Source organism: Manis javanica, chromosome 1, assembly GCF_040802235.1.
Source record: "Manis javanica isolate MJ-LG chromosome 1, MJ_LKY, whole genome shotgun sequence".
In the NCBI taxonomy this organism is placed as follows: Eukaryota; Metazoa; Chordata; class Mammalia; order Pholidota; family Manidae; genus Manis; species Manis javanica.
This window is the reverse complement of record NC_133156.1, coordinates 129,059,251-129,081,459: the sequence shown is the minus strand read 5'-3', so window position 1 is coordinate 129,081,459 and position 22,209 is coordinate 129,059,251.

Below are 22,209 nucleotides of genomic sequence, written 5' to 3'. Positions count from 1 at the left end.
ATTTCCTTTGAGGTTACTTACTTTGCCTCATTTTGCCTCACCCTCTGCAGTTAAAATTCCTGGGGAACACCACCTTAAAGTGTTATAAAATTCTTTAATATAGTTGATGTATATGAACTCACTGAAAGCATATTTATCAAAGTATGTTACAATAATTTGAATTAATTTAAATTTAAGAGAATAGTGTTCATGCTGAAATTATTGTTTTCTTTTAATTCATAATATAATTAGCTTAGTAATTTCTGAATCTCTATAATCTTGAAAGGCCTGATGAACTATATAACTATGAGCTTGTATTAATTTTGACCTAAGAAGATACATATTGCAAATTACTCAGTTATATATAAGGTTTTCAGAAAGATTGAAAATTGTATCCACATTGGATTTAAAATACTGTTTTGAGGATTTATAGTAGAACATATTATAGTAACATTAAACTCCTACTGGTATTCAATATTTGATCATCTTCTACTAGTTATCAAGAGTGAAATATCATTGCAATTTATCTTCTATATAATTGCCTCATCAAATTTTTATACAGTGATTTTTTTTCTTAGACTTTCAGTAGAAACCTAGTCATGCTGTCTTGCTTAAGTTCTTGATTGTTAACCAAAAAGCATTACTGAATGTTTTTTTATAGTGTTGGCTAAGTAACTTATGTAGATAATTAAAGAAGTGAAGTGCCTCAACTCTCATTACATCCCCTAAGCATACTTCCTTTTCAATCTAGATTAAACTTAATAGAGTCATTTGCATGCGCTTTTCCCTGATTTGGAGTTTGTTTGCAAACAAATTGGTATTGTAAAACTTTTGGACTTACTTTCAGCATATTTCATTTTACTGATGTATTGGAATACTTTCATTGCTATAACAACCTTTCTTAAATAATTCTTCATTACAATCAAAGGTTTCCTACTCTCCTGTCTATACAACTGTAAATAAAATTAGCTGTAAAGACTTGCTAAATATAGATATTGTTACCTAGGCTCTAAAATAAAAAAAAAATAAAAGAAAGATACAACTATGAAAATTGTCCGTATTAACTTCCTGTCACTTGGTAGACTAAATAATTTTTTAAATATGCATGATCTATTTGGAATATTAATAATCCTGACATTAATAATGAAATATTAAATATTTATTTATATTGAAGCAATACCATCTTTGTTTATTTATTTAGTTTTTTTTGCATCCTTCATGTGCATTTGTTAATTATTCTTAGAGAATATTATTTTTCTTCTGGGGTATATTTTAGGGTACTTTTTTTTTTTACTTCTAACATATATGTAAAGAAATAAAGATAATAAACCAATTATTTTTTTAAGAAATAGGAAAAACATTATAATAACCTAAATTGAAATTACCAAGCACAACTCACTACTAAAGCTAGAGTATAGAGTGTAACTGCCACTGTTAACATGTGCTGCAAGATGCGATACAATTCTCTAGGAATTTTCTCACTAAGAGGCTCTTGAAAACATAGGCTGAAAGTGGTTAGAGGTGATCTACAGCATCTTTCTAAGTTATTTGGAAACAAGTTTTATATTCAATTTTATAAAGTCTTCTGCTCCTTTTTCGTTACTCCCTGTGAGCTTTAACACCTCATATACTTTTGCTTTTCGTGTTTGATAATCCGCTGATCTGTAATGCAACAATTTATTCCTTTACTTGGAACTTCATCACCATTAGCAGTATGCTTTATAAGGAAGGAGTCATCAGTGTGGCTAAATACTCAACGTATCACATAATTTTTACTTAATTAGATTCTTTGTGGAATAAATGGAGACAATAGCATTATTCAATTTGGTTAATGTAGTACATAAGAATGTATTTGTGTTGGGTGGCTATATCCCTTCAGACACAGATCCTGCTTTCATAGAAGTGCATGTCAATTGCCAGAGATTAGCTCAGTCTTCTGAGTGTCACTTAAAGTTTGTCTTGTTTAAATCGTATTTTTTAAAGTGTCTGTTGAAATATCATAGAATGACAGATTCTTCACAAGTAATTTTTGGATCGTTTTTCAAATACATCTAAGTGTGATTATACATATGATATAGGCCATGTTAATTACTGTCCTGGATTAATATTTAGTTCTACAAATGCAGAGGCATTTTTGGAAAAGCAAAATGGACCCAATTGATTTACTACTCTGATCATGCAATCTCTGAAATAAAAAGGTTTATTGAGACTTTACAGATGCAGCCAGAAAAGGACTAAGTCCTGGGTCAGGAAATCTCTACTTTACCAGCAGCAAGGCCAGTTAACAGAAACAACTTGTGCCACACTCAAGAAACAGGGCACACTTATGAGGAAAGTTCTTTCCTTACTTAATAAGCTTACTTAATAAGTCTTAAGGAAAGAAAGTTCTTTAAATAAACATCTGCTATAGACAAGCATGGCAGGCTAACTAGAAGTGGGGAAAGTCTGGATATAGGTGGTTAGTCTATAGAGAAGGCTGTTACATTGGTTGTTAATGATGGTTAGACACTGGTCACACTCAGCGGGGATGCCGTGGTGCTGGGGACTTTCTAGATAATTGTTCAAATTACTTCATCTAAGAATATGGAGTTTCTGGTTAGCTGTGGTCCATGGCTATTGACTGACTAACTATTGAGAGACTGACTGTCTCTCTCCTTCATTCACTAGTCCTTATGTCATCTTACTTTAGGACATTTCAGAATTTTTCCTTATGAGCACCAAAATCTGGTATAATGTAAGTTAAATGCAAATGTGAGATGAACATGTTAATAGAAAGAAATTTGCTAAGTATATGAAGCAAATTACCTACACTTGATTTTTACTTGATCTTAGCATATATTCTAAGCATTTCATGGTTATCTAAATTTAAGTATTAAGTCAAATTATGACTGGTAACATTTATTATTTTATTCACATTTTTAAGTAAATTTTCTTGGCATTATAAGTAAAACCACTTTATTTAGAAAATATTTCATGTTGTGTTGATTAAGGTAAAATTAAGTCATGATGACACACTTATTGCATCATTTACTATTGAAATAATTGATTTTAGATTTATGCAAGTACATAATATTCATTTTTGAAAGGCAGTGATTTAGAATGAGATCATAAAAGGGATGAAATGAGATAATCAGAAAGTTAATATCAAATAGATTTTGAGGTTACACTTAATGGTTATAACTCTTCTAAAAATGCTTTACTTTGTTATTTGACACTATTTTCTCATACAAAGTTTGATTTATTCCAACTTTCTTTAACTGGGCTCAACACAAGTATAGGTGACAGTTGTGATCTTGAGATAATGTTCTATGGAGTGAAAACAAAATGACCTTACATTACAAATCTGTATATTATGAAGTTTTGGTTTGTAACAGTGAATTCTTCTGTGTTTACATCTTCCAGGGGAGGGCTTGGAGGCCAGGCTGAGCTTTCAATAATCTGGAGATGTGGAGGTGTGAGATTACCCCATTCTCTGCAAACTGTTAGGCAGAGGAATGAGTAACATCCCCTGGGAGATACTATCTCTCTGTATTTGGTTAGGCTTTTTTTTTAAATTGATAAGTAATAACTCATTACAAAATAAAAATTTTAATTTATTTAGCTAAGCTTTATTTATTAATACCAGTAGTATCTTCCCAGTCGTGGTTTAGCTAATAATCTCCTCAGCCTGTGATCATCTGTGAATCAATTTGTTGGTGATAGGGACCATTCCAAGATTCATTGCTGAATTCCAGTCAAAGAATCATTCCATGGTATCATCTTATTTTATTTTATTTTTTAAGGCCCAAGTCAGCTAACTGAACACCCTTTCAAAGGAAAAAAGTTTAGAAGAATCCGTGGAGCCTCTATCCAACAAAAATATGCTTGGGACTTAAATGTTTGCTTTAACAACACTGCATGTGGTTAAAAATCTCAGAATTTGAGAATTCAGTTTCTAACACCAGCCCTTTGTCAGTCTGAAACACATTAATGATACTTCGACAAGTTTTTATATTGTCCCTGATGGAAGGGCTCCCAAGCAAGTACATTTATACCAGACAAATATTGTTATTTTTTTTATTTCTCCACACAGATATTAAAAAAATTGTTTTGATTTTGAAATAGTTGAGGTTTTACCAGAATTCTAGTTGCTACCATACTTCCTTACTTTCTCCTCATAACTGTTATAAACGTTGTGACTGAGAATCCTGGGGACAGGGACAGCAGCCCACTTCGGCGAGTATCACATTGTCATTCCCCAGGAGCTGTCACTTGTTCCTTGAAGGTTGGACATTATTTTTATAAGACAGACTGAAAGACATTCATGAGCATGTAAGAATGTATACCCATCTCCTGCCTGCTTTATTTTTCCCCTTCCAGACCAGTAAAGAGCCATGCTAAGCCATTATAAATTAAAGAATAAAGGGAACTATCACAAAATTTTATAGATAAAGCTAATTCATGCCACTCTTTATTCTTCTCTGCAATAACTCACTAGGTAACAGCTTGACATAATAACAAAAGGATGGGAAAGTTGCTGGTGAAAGAACATAGTATTTGATCTTTGACAGAGAAAGAAAATGTATTCAAGTGGTAGTTTAAATATAAAACATGAATGTGAAAATAAATGGGGGAGATTTTTATCTGGGCTTGACTGCTATTTACTATAGCACTATATGCCTCTGAATCTAAAGAAAGAATATCCCATTGTATTTAATTGTTTTATTTTTTCCTTTTTATTTATTTTATCTTATGTCAGTATGATCATTTAATATGAGCTCTACCCTATAATACATTTTGATGTGTGCTGTACATTATTATTGACTATCAGTACAAGAGAGGATAATGTAAATATTAAATAGTGATTTGCCATAATAAGATAATGACATAATACAGCATAATAATGTAAATCAGATCTGTGTGTATATAGTGGAGAGTGAGAGAGATATGGAAAGAGTACTTTAAAACAAATAAAATTAAACTTTAAAAGTGGTTCCATGTTGTTTGTCTTTTGGATGTTGGCCATCCTAACTGGTGTGAGGTGATATCTCATTGTGGTTTTAATTTGCTTTTCTTTGATGATTAGCAATGTGGAACATCTTTTCATGTGCCTGGTTGGCCATCTGAATTTCTTCTTTGGAGAAGTGTCTGTTCAGATCCTCTGCCCATTTTTTAACTGGATTATTTGTTTGTTGAGGCACATGAGCTCTCATTTTGGATGCCAACCTCTCAGCCATAAGAAGAAACAAAACCTATCATTCACAGTAACATGGATGGAGCTAGAGGGTATTATGCTCAGTGAAATAAGCCAGGTGGAGAAAGACAAGTTCCAAATGATTTCACTCATCTGTGGAGTATAACAACAAAGCAGAACTGAAGGAACAAAACAGCATCAGACTCACAGAACCCAAGAATGGACTAGCATTTACCAAAGGGAAAGGGACTGGGGAGGATGGGTGGGAAGGGAGAGAGAAGGGGGGAAAAGGGACATTTCGATTAGCACACATAATGTATGGGGGTGGGGACATGGGGAAGGCAGTGTAACACAGAGAAGACGTAGTGATTCTATAGCATCTTACTACACTGATGGACAGTGACTGTAATGGACTATGTGGTGGGAAATTGATAATGGGGGGAATCTAGTAAGCACAATGTTGCTCATGTGATTGTATGTTAATGATGCCATAATAAAAATAAACATAAAAAAGTGGTTCCATGTTGATATATTCCAGCAATTACATTTTTCTGATTGCCATCTTCTAGAAAATGAAAGTGTACTAGATGTATAATAAGAAATAACATGATAATCTATCACTTCCATGAAAAGTGGAAAGTGCTTTATAAATTAAAGCACATATTTGTCATTATATGAACTTTGAATTATGAACATTATGGTTTACCATGAGTTGGCATTTATCTGTGATTTTGAGGATATATAATATTTCGAACATCATATTCATTGGCCATCTTCAAACTATCATGTAGACAAATCCTGTCAATTTGTTATAAAGTAACCATTATGTAAATAAAACTAAATAGTGTTTTAATAAATACAACAATTCAAACATGGATCATACTATTCAAGTATCAACACATAATGATTTCTAGGAAGGTTTCTACATAGTGGGTAAGTATTAAAGTTCCTCAGTTAAATTGACACTGCCTAAAAAACTTTGACATTCTGGACCTTTATTTTTATACAACCATTTTTATCTGAGCCATACATTTCTACTTAATTTATGTTTTGAACTTTTCTTTGATTGACTTCAAGCCAAAAAAATTAAATGGCTGATTTATTTCTGATTCATTCTGAATTTTGAGACCAAATAATTTGTAACAAGGTAGATACATGTGTGTAATAGATATGTGTGTAATAAGCACAGCATGTTTTCTCTCATCACCATCTCCCTGATAGGAAGATGAGATACAAGTAGACTAATTTTTATCTGTTAACAGTGTGTGATTTATGGTCTCAAATAGAAAATGTTCTTTTAATTAGACTATTGGACTCTGCTAGAGCCTATTATACATTTATATTTTCCTACAGTGAACCTTGTAAAATTGAAGACATCTATAGGCTTGCTGTGCCTGGTAGGCTAAACTAAATGCCTCAGTGACCCTGCTGAACCTCCTTTGGATGAGGGTCAGGAAAAGAAAACCTTTATTCAAATGTAAGTCCAAGGCAGATCATTAGTATTCATTTTCAATTGGCTTTTCTATTTTTGAGAAGCAGAAAGTAACTTAATACAAAGGGTATGATCAAAACATATTCAAGAGAAAGCATAGCATATTATTTTAAGTATGAATGAATTAGTCAACTGCAAAGTAGTCTTGAGACATGTCTTATTGCTTCTTTGTTTTTTCTTCCAGCAAGATTACAGTACATAAGGCAGAAAAATATCTAGAAGTGTCTTGGTTTTTAATTAAAATTTATAAAGACTCTTAAGTCTCTTTTGTCTGTAAGATACATTTGAATATTTCATATGCCTTTGGATAAAGATGGTTGATGTTGAGTCATTACAGTTCTTTACTTTCCTTTTATAAATCAAAGTTATGTGACCAATTAATCTTCAACAAGCTAATATTAACTCAGCAAGCACATGCTTCTTTAAATGTGGACCACCTTTAAAAACACTACATAAATTTCTTGATGAATTGAAAGAAACTGTATTTGGTCACGGAGGACACCATACTTTCAAAGATGTGATACGCTAATAAGTTTCTTCTTAAATCTCTGGACTTTAATATCTTACTGCAATATGATACATAACCATATGGATCCAAAATTACTTAGCATCTAAAAATTTTAAGCGATAAGCTTCCACTCTGAAGTAGATAGGAAAGTCAATTATTATAGCAGTGATTATCTAATAGGTCTGTTATTTTAGAATAAATATGCTTATTTACACATTATTAAGCATATTTAGAATATGTTCTTAAGTTATCACATAATATTCTACCTAAAGTGAAAGACTTTTGTTAGTCAAAATGCATGCCTAAGGAATCACTAACATGAAAATAGACCATTTTATCACTAAGATGTCCTTTTTATATAAAAATCATGTATTTTATTTTAAGTTAAAATGTAGATGATTTTCCAAAGTGTGCACTTTTTATAAAGTTAATGTATTAAAAGGTTAGTAAGAACTCTATATATTTTGTGTCCTTTCCAATTTCTATGTTATGCTTTATTAAATAAGTATAATAACAGAGTGTTATCTAAAATAGATAACATAATATACAAGTTATTGGTTATACAAGTCATTGGTATGATCCGAATGTTTGTGTACCCCCATATTCATATGTGAAATCTAATCCTCAGTGTGATGGTATTTGGAAGTGGGAACTTTGGGAGATAATCAGATCATGAGTGTGCAACCCTCCTGAATGGGATTGGTGTCCTTTAAGGTGAGGGAGGGAATACACCTCTCTCTTTCCAGCACATGAGAATAAACTGAGAAGTGAGCAGTCTGCAACCCTGAAGAAGGTTTTCACCCAACCGTGCTGCTCTCCATCTAGGACTTCCAGCCTCAGGAACTGTAGAAATTATTTGTTGTTTAAGCCATCTAGTTTATGGTATTTTGCTAAGCAGCCTGAGTTGATTGACAGTAATAAAATTTTTTTAAAGTAAAATAGTATATTGAATACATGAACTGTTATCATGTATCATAAATAATAAATATGGGTAGATGTCATCTATACATGTAGCTGTATTTTAATTCTGTAACATCAAACTTAATTGTCTTAAAATTCTCATATCACAAATTCCTATATAGATTCTACAATTACTGAGCTTAAGTTTAAGCAGTGTATTTCTTCTCACCAAGTGCTCAGAATTGTCTATTACTTGGCTTGAGCAAATTTTAATCAGGCTTCTCTTCTCCCTTAAGGACCCTGAACTTCATTTTAACTCTAAGCTTAATCAAGACAACATCTTTCTTTAATGGCTCATTCTGATTGCAGAAATAAATATTTCTTCTTATACCATCTTGACCATGTCTGTTCAACTCCAACACTTACTCCCCACAAATAAAGTTCCTGCTAGTCATGCTTTCTGCATTCAAAAAAACTTGTTTTGAGTTTGATTTTGAGGCATTTTTTCTTTATTTGACACTGACACTTTGCCTTCACTTAGTATATTAACATACTACTAGGTAAAAAGAATTTACTGCATCTCATTGAGAATTGAAGACCAAAGTTTCAAAGTATATAATGAGCTAAACATGTAATATTTTGTTACAATAGTGGACCATTTGATGGAATAAATAAGACCATTTTCTGCTCGTACTCAACAAAGAGTAAATCCTGACTATGGTATTATGTATAATTCTATGCTCTGAAATTGAAGAGAAATGGATTTCAGATGGTAGACACAGCTGTAATCAAAAGACTGGGAGTCCAAATGAAATACAAGGTGGAAGGAAATTAAATAATATTCTCTGTTGGGTCACACTGTAAATTAAGGAACATGGTATCAAGATAGCAAACAAATGCTCTTCATTTTCTCTAAAGAAAGGTAAGAGGAAATGGTAGTGATCTGTGTTATACAGACTGAGGTTAGAAAGATACAATGCTGTTCACATATCCACATGGAGTATAGTGGAATCATGATAAATACCTTGGTTAGGAAAACTAAGAAACATTTCTGTTTTTTCAGTTATCTCAATATTGATACTGCTTTTAAGTTAAGATTAACACAATTCAATACCTTTCCCAAAAGCAATGATTCTAAAATTTTTGAAGTGTGATGGTGCTTTTTGAGTGTAATTCTTTTCATACTTGCTCGCACCTTTAAGATGTCCAAGAAAAAATTCCTGTTAGTAAGGAAATATATGCAGTTACTATTGAGGAGGCTATTGGGTTCCATTTTACTTTTAAGAGAATAGTTATATCTGAATGAAATACACTACCACTGTTTTTATTCTTCAGACATAGCTATTCATTTACACTGACTTATTGAACTTCTATTGCTTACCCACGTTAAATTACATTTCATTGTTTCCATCTTGAGCAGTAATAGTGTCATCATCGTGAATGAGTTTCTCGCATCAAAAGGCATATACCTGCTGTTTTCCATCTGCATTTTTTTGCTCTTTCACCTTGCTGGGACACCTAAGAAGATATATAATAAATCAGGCAAAAACTCCTGAAATAAGATATCTCTCCTTACATATAGGATTCTCAAGAAATCAAGTTAATTTGCAAAATAGGAAATAAAGCTTATATTTTTCATACGCATGGAAAATCTACCACTAGTATTTTCTTTTATTATTTACATATGCAGCACAACATAAAAAAATCCAAAAATAAAGTGTATATCATTTGACATTTTTGATCAATTTCAATTCTTACAAATTTATGAATTTCAGAATCTATTCAAATAAAAAATGAAAAAAGATTATATATTTAATATAATATGCAATCATGTAAGCATAGTAAAATATCTGTCTTCTAAAATTTCAGACACAGAGCTTGCTTTTCTACTGAAAATTCTGTGAGATATATTGTACTTCACTTCAAATTTCCCTAAAGCTTAATCAAAGGTGTGTCTGTCTTCACAAGTGGTGTGTTTTTTTAAGATATGCAAAAAACTTTTTGTTAATGATACTTCATTTGATTTGGATAGACCATTTATCCTTGTAGATTTTATTGCTCTGGGAATGAAAGTAAAGAACAGAATATATACATACTTTCAAAGTATTTTATTAATGCAACCATGGCATACTCTATCATTTTTTTGCTTTTAAGCATAGATGGAAGTGAGTAGTGATAATGTACATAATTTGCATAGGCAGTTCAATCAAATCATCCTTCCTCCCACTAGATTATTCAAACACTTTGAATCTTATGAAAATATACTGTATACATAAAAATAAATATGTGTATATGATTTATATGGATACACAATATATTCCAAATTGCTGTATTGAAAAGAAATTTCTCTTCTAATACATAAGCAATTTTTGATCAGGTAAAAGTTTCACCTGCAAAAGGAAAGTTTATTCTCTCAATTTATTTACCTTTTCCCACATTTGTCCAAATAGCCAACTGACATCAAAGTTTTAATTGGTCTCCTTGCCTATATTTTTCTCTCAAGCACATATTCAAAATGCAATATATTAGCTTCCCAGAACAATCTGTTAACTAAGCAAAATGGTTTATTGCTTACCATTATAATGGAGATCATACTCTTGACAGAATTTTAGTAGCATTCTCATACATATGCAATTTTTGATCGGGTAAGTTTCACCTGCAACAGGAAAGTTCATAATGAGAGTGAGTCCAAATGTCCATATGGATGTAAGCACAATATTCTTCCCTTAAATTTAGTTGCATTCAGAAGATATTTGAGGTTTATTGGGGAGTCTGATTTAAGATAAGTCTTTCAATGTGACATCTTGATTAGAATTGGGAAAAATTCATGATGTAATAATTTAGGTTTGGTAGACACAGAGGATCAAGAATCAAAGCCATGGCTTGGAGGCCAAGTCTGTGGAGTCATTAAGCCTACTGAGCTATTTTCAGTACTTGAATACTTTCTAAAAGCTTTTGAAACAAAGAATAAAAGTTACGCAATTTTCTCTTCTGGAATAAATGTTTTCTAACATAGTGTGGCTATTTTAATGTGAGGAGCTGTGAAGGGTCCCCACCAGTAAGATGGCAAACTTCCGGCTTCTCTTCAGGGTCCTCAGTTCCCGCCGGCGCCACCTGAAGCCCAATCACCTCTCACCCCCCTCCCAATCCCAGCACCTAGCCAACAGCCACCAGCCCCGTAGAAGTGACACCTCAATCAATTCATGCCCCTTCCTATATATCCCAGCACCTTTCCCTAATAAAGCGGAATTCTCCGGTGAATTGCTGCTATGTGTCGCTCCTTTCCTTTCATTGGTGCCGAAACCCGGGAGATGGGACACCCCAACTGGGCCCCGTCTTCCCCCCAACACCAGCAGCAGCTTGCCCTTGTCCTCTTTTTCCGGCGCTGGCTCATCACACTCACCACTCCTCTCTGGCCTTTAGGTAAGTTTTCCCCCCAGAGTGGGCCACTCTTCCCCGAGCTATCGCAGTGCCATTGACCGTGATCGTCCTGCAAGGCCCTGACGCTCGGGGATGAGGAGGGAACTCTCCCCGCCTCAGGCCTTCATGGCTGCGGCGGACCCTCAGGCCCCTCCTCCGACAGCCATAAATCCCCGCCTCAGGCCTTCACGGCTGCGGCAGACCCTCAGGCCCCTCCTCTGACAGCCATAAATCCCCGCCTCAGGCCTTCACGGCTGTGGCTGACTCTCAGGTGCCCCCCTCCAACAGCCATAAATGAGGTGGCTCCTTTGCGGATGAGAACGCTCCCTTTCCCCACCCCCTCCTCCTTCTGTTCCGTCCACCGAAATCTGTTTGGTCTGCCGAAAACGCCTAGCGCTAGGTACCTCGTGACTCCGGCACTCTGCCTTCATAGGGAAGTCTGGGTGACGACCCTCACTTCCTAAGAAATTCCGACTCGTATACGAGTTTCCGCAGACCACCAAGGATCATCGGGGACGCCCTTTGTCTACTTATGGTCTGCTTCCAGTCCGAGGATCTCCGTTTGTCTTCCCCTGTTTGTCTCCTTCTCTGTCCTTAAGCCATGGGAGCCTCCTCATCCCTCCCTGAAAGTTCACCTCTTGAATGCCTGCTTAAGCATCTGGCTACCCTCTCCCTGATGCCTGATATAAAACCAAAACTTCTCTGTAAATATTGATCCTAAGATTGGCCGACATACCCCCTAGACAATAACAACCAATGGCCCACAGGGGGAACTCTTGATCCTAACATCACTCGCGATCTTTTTAACTACTGCCAGCGCCTGAAAAAATGGAAGGAGATTCCCTATATCGAAGCTTTCTGCCTCCTCCTCCCGCCTCCCTCGCTGCCGCGACCTCCACCTCCCCACCCCCTGCCTACTCCCAAGTTCTCCTAGCCTGCAAGCCGTCTCCCCTGCAGAAGCCTCCCGTTCACTCCCTTCCCCTTATTCTTCTACAACAGCCCTTCTCCCTTCCTTCTCCACCATCTCCTCCCCCATCTCACCTCCTCCGCCTTGTCCCCCACAGATTAAGCCTGAGCCTTTCAACCCCCCCCCCTTTAACTAGGTCCCAAGGGCCTCCTCCGTCTTTGCCCTCATCACCTGTTTCTCCCCTGTTACGGATCGCCTTTGTCTTCTCACATGTTTGTAGAGAGAATGGGAAAGCACCTTCCCCCATGTCTGAATGCAGCATGGGAAAGCACAAGCTAAAGAACAACCGGTGCAGTCCTTAGAAGTTATCTGTCCACAAAAACATCTTGCCAAGACTCCTCACTCTGAAAATAGGGAGACCTTGAAGATGTGTAGAAACACTGCCCCTGCTTCTAAATATGCCCTTCCCCCACTTGCGGATGTGGCAGGAATGGAGAACAAAGAACATTCTGTTTACGCATTCCATAAACAATTAACTGGAGCCCTGCTGTAGCTCAGTTAGTAGAGCATGGGACTCTTAATCTCCGAGTCATGAGTTCAAGCCCAACTAGAGCGGCAGAAGTAAGCAGCTGGGCTGCTAGCTGGCGACACGTGGGTCCGATTCTATCTTTCTTTATTTTCTTTACCCCCCTTCTGCATTTCAGGACCTGTTTGACTAGGCATGGCTAGACCACATCACTCCCCCACAGACTGAGCCAGAACCCTTCAGTCCCCCTCAGACTCAGTCCCGAGAGCCTCCCAAAATTATCGCCCCCCTCTGGGAAGTAGCAAGATCTGAAGGCATCGTGCGCGTTCACATCCCTTTCTCCTTAGGAGGTTTAGCCCAAATAGAGAAACGCCTACGTTCCTTTTCCACTGATCCCACAACATACATCAGGGAGTTTCAATGGACCCTCCAGTCTTACAGCCTCACACATCATGACATTTTCATGCTCCTGGCCAATACTCTCCTCCCTGAAGAGCATGGACAAGTTTGGGACTTCGCCCAACGCACGCTACCAAAACCCACAAGACTGAGCCCACCTATCCCCCTGGCCCCACTGCTGTCCCTGAACAAGACCCACACTGAGATTATAACACCGCCATGAGTCTCTGCTCTCGAAATATTTTTGCCTCCTGCTTAATAGCAGGTCTGAAAAAGGCAGCTCGTAAAGTAGTCAATTTTCAAAAGCTCCAAGACATAATTCAAAAGAGAGATGAAACCCCCTCTGAGTTCTTAGACAGACTCACTCAAGCCCTTTTACAGTATACCAGCCTAGACCCAGAAACACCTAAAGGAAGACATGTCCTTATGACATACTTCCTAGCTCAAAGCTACCCTGACATTAAAGCTGAACTCAAAAAGTTAGAACAGGGCCCCGCTACCCCACAGACTGAGATCCTAACAGTAGCCTTTAAAGTCTTCCATAACCAGGAAGAGGAGAAAGAACGCTGTAAACAAAAGGCTGATCAGGCCAATTTCCAGATGTTGGCCCAGCTGATAAAACCACAACCTGGGCACCCCTCTACAAACAAGCCCCTCCCCCCCCAGGAGCTTGTTTCAAGTGCGGAAAACAGGGACATTGGTCAAGGGCGTGCCCCTCCCCCAGATCTCCTACCATCCCATGCCCCAGATGCCACAAAAAGGGCCACTGGGGGTCTGATTGCCCAACCACCCGAAGGGGAGGCTGGATGAACAACCCCCATCCTAAGCCCGCCGTAGTGGGGCTGGCAGAAGAAGATTGATGGGGCCCGGGGGCTTCTTGCCCGACCATTTCCATCACCAAACAGGAGCCCAGGGTTACTCTAACAGTAGACGGTTGCCCCATCTCCTTCGTCCTAGATACAAGAGCCACTTTCTCAGTCTTGCAAGAATACCGGGGCCCTACCACGCCAGCCATTACTCCTATAGTCGGGGTAGGAGGTAAACAGATTTTCCCATTCAAACCCCCCCCTTTTTATGCACAATCCTAGACAATCCCATACCTTTCTCCCACTCCTTCCTAGTTATGCCCCAGTGTCCCCATCCCTTTACTAGGACGAGACATCCTTTCCCTCCTCCACGTTTCCATAACTATATCCACTCCCACAGCCCCCAGTACTCCCTTTCTGATGGCCCTCATAGCTGACAACCCCCCTCTACCCAATGAAAGCTCTGGTTCCGCCCTCATACACCCTGTAAATCCCAAAGTTTGGGACATTACAAGCCCCTCTGTGGCCCTATGTCCCCCTGCCTCTATCAAATTATGTGACCCCTCTCAGTATATCTGTCAGGCCCAATATCCCCTAACCACTTCAGCCCTCATAGGCCTCCAACCCATCATTCAAGATCTCTTAAACAAAAATTACCTCAGATCCACTCACTCCCCATTTAATACCCCCATATTAGCTGTTAAAAAAACCAACGTATCTTTCCACCTTGTTCAAGACCTTCACCTCATCAACATGGCCGTTGTCCCTATCCATCCCTTAGTTCCAAATCCATACAGCCTTTTATCACAGATCCCTGCCTCGGCATTCCACTTCTCAGTCCCAGATCTTAAAGACCCATTTTTCTATCCCTCTAGACCCCTGCTCCCAAGATTTTTTCATCTTCACCTAGACGGACCCATACACAAGACATTCTGAACAACTCACTTAGACAGTTTTGCCTCAAAGCTTCCGAGATAGTCCCCATATTTTTAGACAGGTCCTAGCTCAGGACCTCAAACAGTTTCATCATGATCACTCCAAGTCCATCTTATAATACATAGACAATCTTCTACTCTGCAGTCTCTCGTGGGAACAGTCTCAACTTGACACTGCCTCCCTACTTAACCTTCTAGCTTCCAGAAATTACCGAGTATCCCCCGTCAAAGCTCAAATCTCTTCCCCTTCTGTCACTTACCTCAGATTCCTTCTATCTCAACAAAGAAAGTCCATTACATTAGACAGAAAATAGCTCCTCTCTGACCTGCCCATTCCCAAAACCAAGACAGAAATCCTTTCCTTTCTAAACCTAGCTAGATATTTTAGAGCATAGATCCCTAACTTCTCCCTGCTCCCTGTTGGCAAGACCCCTATACGACCTCAGCAAGAGCCCCCCTAAAAAACCATTATCCTCCTCACCCCGACACTCCTTCATTAAGCTCCGTCAAGCCCTTGTAGAAGCCCCAGCTCTCCATCTTCCTGATTTGTCGAAGCCCTTCTCATTATACATTCATGAGAGGTCCAGTCAAGCTCTAGGAGTCGTAAGCCAATATTATGGCCCATCCTTTGCCCCAGTAGCTTATCTCTCCAGGCAATTAGACCCCACAGTTCAAGGATGGGCCCCCTGCCTATGAGCATTAGCCGCTAGACAGCTCTTGCAGAAAGAAGCTCATAAACTGACATTCAGGGCGCCCCTTACCATTCTGTCCCCACATCACCTAAAAGATCTCTTAACCTACAAAAGTTTACAGACTCTCCCTCCCTCCAGACTCCTCACCTTACTGTCCTCTTTCCTCCAAAATCCCATTCACCCCCTTTGCCATCCATACCCGAATCATGACTTTTTCCTCCTTTACTGCTCTCTCGCTTTTTTTTCCTCATTCCTATTGTCTTCCCCACCACCCCAGCCTCCTTTGTATGGCGATTCAAAGTCAGACAGACTTACACACAGCATCAAACAAAAGTTACTGCCCTCATTGCCACACCAGACTACCCTCTGAAAAGCTGCTCTGAGCCTTTATACCTCCACTTTCCTCCCTCCACCGAAGTGTTCACTAGCAGCTACCCTTATTCTCCCTACCTCTGCTTCCTCTATGACCAAAAACAAGCCTATTGCAGGTGATAGCCAGACACCTACAGGAGATGTCCCTACTGGTCTTGTGCCATTCACTACATGAGTAACTTCCAGTACCCACAGTATTACTCCTCCAACCGTTTCATGAAATATCCCAATGGCTCATTCTCCTTATCAATCCCAGATCCCTGGGACTCTTGATGAGCTGCCAGAGTCACAGCCTCAGTTTACTATGGGGGGGGGTCCTTGACCCCCCCACGGTACCCTTCATATCTCTCAAAAGATCTCTCAAGTTGCATCAGATAGCAGACATTCCGAAAAAGTCATTATCCAAACTCTTGACAGCGCCTCTTCATCTTCTTATCACCGCCCCTCTTCCCATTTCTCCTACTCTTCATTACAGCTCATTCAGGACACCACCATCTTTCTCAACCACACCCTTAACACAGCCAATTGTTTCTTGTGCGCATCACTACAGCACCCACTGCTGGCCGCCGTGCCCCTTAATATTTCCAACTACTCCTTCCATGCAGAAAGACAACCCCTCTGCCCCCTGGCAGACATACCCTTATGAGAACCAGAATACGCAGATAACCTCACCATCCACCACTGTGTAGGCCCAACTCCACCCCCCTCCAGCACACTTCACTGCCTCTCTATCTACACCCCTACCTCCGGCTCTAAAACTTTTACGCAACCGAGACACTTCTTTTAGTGTAATGGCAGTCTTTTCAACTCACTGCCTCTCAACTCCGATACACCCTGCATTCTCGTCACCCTAATCCCACAGTTTACACTTTACAGCATGGCAGAATTCCTTGAGCTCCAACCTCCCTTGCCCTCATGCACAAAAAGGGCTGCTTTCTTGCCCATCATAGTCGGTATCTCTTAGATCACCTCAGCCATTGGAGCAGGGTTTTCAGGAGAAGCCTTGGGTCACTCTCTATGGGCAGTTAGAGATCTCAACACCAAACTTGAGGGAGCCCTGACATCCACTGCCGATTCCCTAGCCTCTCTCCAAAGACAGGTCACTTCGCTAGCTAAAGTCACCCTTCAAAACTGGCGGGTCCTAGATCTGCTTACAGCCGAGAAGGGCGGCACCTGCATCTTCCTCCAAGAAGAGTGCTGCTATTACATCAACGAATCCGGCATTGTAGAAACTGACATTACCAAACTCACTGACCTTGCCTCCAGTCTCCACTCTGTTTCCAGTTCCAACCCATTCTCGTCAATACTAACAAACCTCCTCCTCACCTGGCTCTGGCCCATCGCAGGCCCCATAATAATCATTCTTCTCGCCTGTCTCTTCTTACCCTGTATAATAAAGTTAATCAAATCCCAAGTCGGAAAAATCTCTAATCAAGCTTTCAACCAGTTTTTACTCAGAAACTACCAGCTTCTGGCCACAGAAGATCCCTCACCCTCACGTGACCTCCTCACCACATGCTGAGATTGACCTCTCTCTCCACTGGAAACTGTTCCTGGAAACAATGGCCACAGACGCCTGGCTCCTGACACCCATATCCTCTTAGCACCATTAGAATCAACAGGTCCTCGACCTATAGTTACAAAGAACCTTCATTGATTTCCAACCTGAAGAAGTCCACATCTACTCATCCTTACTGTGGGGAATCCTATCAACCCTTTCCTCCCAATCCTCAAACCCTCACTCCCTTCTACGCCCCTGTTCAGCAAGAAGCAGTCAGAGAGAAAGCAACCTCCACAAATCCATAGAGGAGAAAGGGGGGAATGAAGGGTCCCCACCAGTAAGATGGCAAACTTCCGGCTTCTCTTCGGGGTCCTCAGTTCCCGCCGGTGCCACCTGAAGCCCAATCACCTCTCGCTCCCCTCCCAATCCTAGCACCTAGCCAACAGCCAACAGCCCCGTAGAAGTGACACCTCAATCAATTCATGCCCCTTCCTATATAACCCAGCACCTTTCCCTAATAAAGCGGAACTCTCCGGTGAATTGCTGCTATGTGTTGCTCCTTTCCTTTCAAGCTGAATAATACACTGTGTTAATGGGGACATTGAGGTGTGTGGGTGTAGATGGATTTGGTTCTCATCATCACCTTTTATTGTCATTCATCTTAAGCTAAAGGACAGACCATCAGCATCCGGACAAGTGCTCAGTCCAGTTCTTCATTTCTTATGAAGTGTTGTGGCTCCATATTAAATCTTTGGGGGTTTTTGTTTCAACCTCTGAGAAAGTCAGAGTTTCCTGTTCTTTTATTTGGAGGGTCACTTATTAGATCATTTGACATGACAGCAGCTGCTCAGGAGCATTTAATATTCTGGAGATCCCATACTTGAACACTGCCACCCAGAAAATACTAAGAGAAGGATTATGATCAGAGCTGTAATTAAGATTTTAAGCCAGTGTTCAGGAGTGTCTAAATTTAGCAAAGAAAACAGATTTTAATCTGAGGATCCCACAGAAACATATTACATTGTTGTTTAAAATACCTACATTTATGTTTGTATCTTTTTTGCTTCTCATACTTTTTTAGAGTATTGTGCTTACATCCATATAGACCTTTGGAATTCAAATATATTCTGATATATATTCTAAATTACTGTATTAGAAAAGACAAAAGACATTTCTATTCTCATACATATACAAATTTTGATCAGGTAAGTTTCACCTGCAACAGGAAAGTTTGAAATGAGAGTGAGTTCACAGGTTCATATGGATGTAAGCACAATATTCTTCCCTTAAAACAACATGTATTCTTCAAGGGGTAGATTGGAAGCCAATATTATATCTATGGAGGCCTATTCCAAACTAACTATTGTTCAATTTCATGAACCTTTTGGTCAAAAAGTTCTGTAGCCTTGGAAGCTTCATCTATTTCTCTTGCTGTTTTCTCAACTATTGCATGTAATATCCTCCATACTGTGTGGGCCTCTCGTAAAGCATAATTTGATGAAGCTTGGGGACACAAAAAAACAATCTAAAATTCTCCTTGAACTATCACATTTTATATTTCTGGATTCCTGGCTTATTATGGTGTTTGCCATGAAAAACATCACTTAGTGGTAAGCCATATTACACAGGAAGTCAACTGATTATTTAAAGAAAGTGGTATCAAGGGAAACTCGGTAACGCCAAAAAGAAAATGTTCACAGACCCAGTGAGTGAGTTTCATTATTCACTTGGGCCAAAGCATGAATAAATTGCAACTAGTTATTCTCTTAAATAAACAAGAAGGCAGAAAGCAATTTTACAAATGTGGGATTTATGGTAGGTAGCTAGGGAAAAAAAATAAATATGCATGCATATGAAAGTGCAATATGTGGATCAAGCTATCTGGATGTTTTTTTCTGGATCTTGAGTGGAACCAATCTACCCCTTGAAGATTATTTGCTTCTGGAAGGTTTTTAAAATCGTCAGCTGGAGGTTTATAATCTTGACAATCTTCAAGTGATTCGAGAATTATTTATGTCTCTACACGATAAACATTAACAAAAGGACAAAGTCCTTGGACTTCACTGGTGTGAGCATTGCTAACATTACCTGATAAAGTCCTTTCTATCAGAATTCAAGTAATCTTCCTCTGATATTGCTTCAGAGACAGGTCCAGGTCTTGTTCATGAAGAGTCTATTTAGGAAGATGAGGAATGACTGCCCATCCCTGCTGACAATGCTAGCTATATTTCATGAGTCCCATGCAGTATTTGTTCATATCTGCTTGCCAGAGTATGAATTAGAATTGGTGGTGTCATTCTCAGAAACATAGGGTAGGCTCAATAATTTTAAAAGGGGGTGATATACCCAAAAAGTGTTGATGTCACTGGTATTAAAGGCAAAAATAATACTTTAGGTGATGAAAATGTTAGAGTCTCTGAAAGCTTTGTCAATTTTAGTTTCAGAATTCTGTTTGTATTTACTACCTTGTCCAAAGATAGGGTGATAAGGACAGTTAAATTTCTTATTAATTGCCAGAGCTTTCCAAAGATATTTGTAAGAGTCACAGTAAAATGGGTGCCTGTCATTAGATGAGCTGTTTTGGAGTTTCCCAGGTCGTTGACACAAAATCAAAAGATTCCTTATTACTGTTAGAGACATGGGGCTCCAGCAAAGAAAAGTTTTAGCTCATCCCAAGAATAAGGACACAATGAGAGGAGCGTACTTTAAATGTTGCAGGTCTGTTGCATGAAATCCAGTAGATGTTCAAAGGGTCCTTGGTGTTTGGTTTCATACCAATGTCTTGTCTTTACAATTTCAGCAGAGTTAGAGCAGTGACTGATAAAAACATGCATATTAAAAAATTTTGGTAAAGTTTCCACATTGGTATTGACTGAGAAGAGTAGCTGATTTGTCTTCACATTGTGGTAAAAGGCTAAATAGCTCTGGCTAATGCATTATGTTTAGGACATTAGCAAAAATGGAAGACAGTAAACTTCTCAATTGAGTTTTAAAACTCCTTATGTGGATATGTACTTTGATATGTTCTTTGGATCAAAAACAGTGAGGGTATTACATTTTGACATATCAGAAAATCACCAAAAAATATCATCATATTGTTCCTCATTGAAGAAGGTGTTGAACAAAAATGAATAGATAAAAAGATAGATGGAAAGATGGCTTTATAGATTGATGGATCAATAGAGATAATTGTTGTACCAGTCTTTGTGATTGATCTTGAATAGGTTTATTATTAACCTAGAAGATTGTAAAATCATTACAGTACATGTGTTTTAATTTAATACATTCAATTTAAAGAACAGTGAATTTCTCTTTTAAGTTTGATAAATAATACAGCTTGCTAAATATAGTCTCTAGGGAATGTTGAGGTAAATGTAATTATTTTTGTTTTCATTCCTCCTATAATATAACGGGACCTCTTAGATTAATTTTATAAAATTTAAGGCAGCAAAAATATAAACACAGCCCCATTTCCAAAGACATTTGGACATTCTGTTATTTTATAGTTATATTGCAATGCTAAAGAAGGGTAAATTAAACTTGTATTATTACCACAGTTTGTTGTTCCCTTTCAAAATGCATCCAACTTTTTATGGATTACTTCTCAGTTACTGAGTTTTTCATTTATACAGGATGTTTGTGTTAAATTCCTAATTCTATTCACCATTACCATGCTGATAATCACATATAAATCAGTTTGTATCTTACAATTGGTAAACAAATTATAGTAAGATATTGATAAAATAAGTAGCCATCTGGTAACAAATAACTTTGGATTCATATTTCACTTCAGCTGATGTCTGGAAGCCAAAGACCCCAGGAACACACATGGATTACTTGCTGGAGCAGGGATAGTACCCCATGGAAAAAACCATGGGAATGTTTGGTCATTTTTTTGGCTGCGTAGTCCTTTGTTTCCAGTGTCTAATTTTGAATTATCTGTTTTGTTTTGTTTTGTTTGTGTCCGTGTCACTGAGAGTTCTAGTCAGATACTTATTTTCTGTAAAATTGTTTATGTCAGTAGCTGAACCACATGACCTATCCAGGAGCAAGCAGTCAGGCCAGCTACCAGCTGTCACTTGTCAGGTATGATTATTTCTTATGTTTTACCTTTAAAAAGATTCTACTGTGTTAAAGATAAAAAAAGTAAATCACTTAAACTACAGGAATAATATACATCTATACAGTTATTAAGTATTGTCAATACACAGTCAAATCTATGTGTCTCGCTAAACTTATGTGTACATACATCATTAAGTGGTTCTCTATTCCCCTGCCTTCACCACAAAGAAGCTACTAAGGCCACTGAACTTGTGCTTTAGACACATAAGGAATGCTCAACAGCATTATTGCTCAAACTAAGAAGATGACTTGATACTAACCATTAATGAAGACTTGACAGCTTTTTTAGAGCTTTGATAATATTTTAACTGAAATTGAATATTTTGCTTCTCATAATGGAGATAGAGAAAAAAGATATCTAATTCTTCAGTTGTTAAAAAAGATGATGGTGATATTATAAATAAATGTAAACATTAGGAGAAAGATGGGGGATTGGGAAAAGATAGAATGAGAGAGAAAGAATATCACAAATATCAC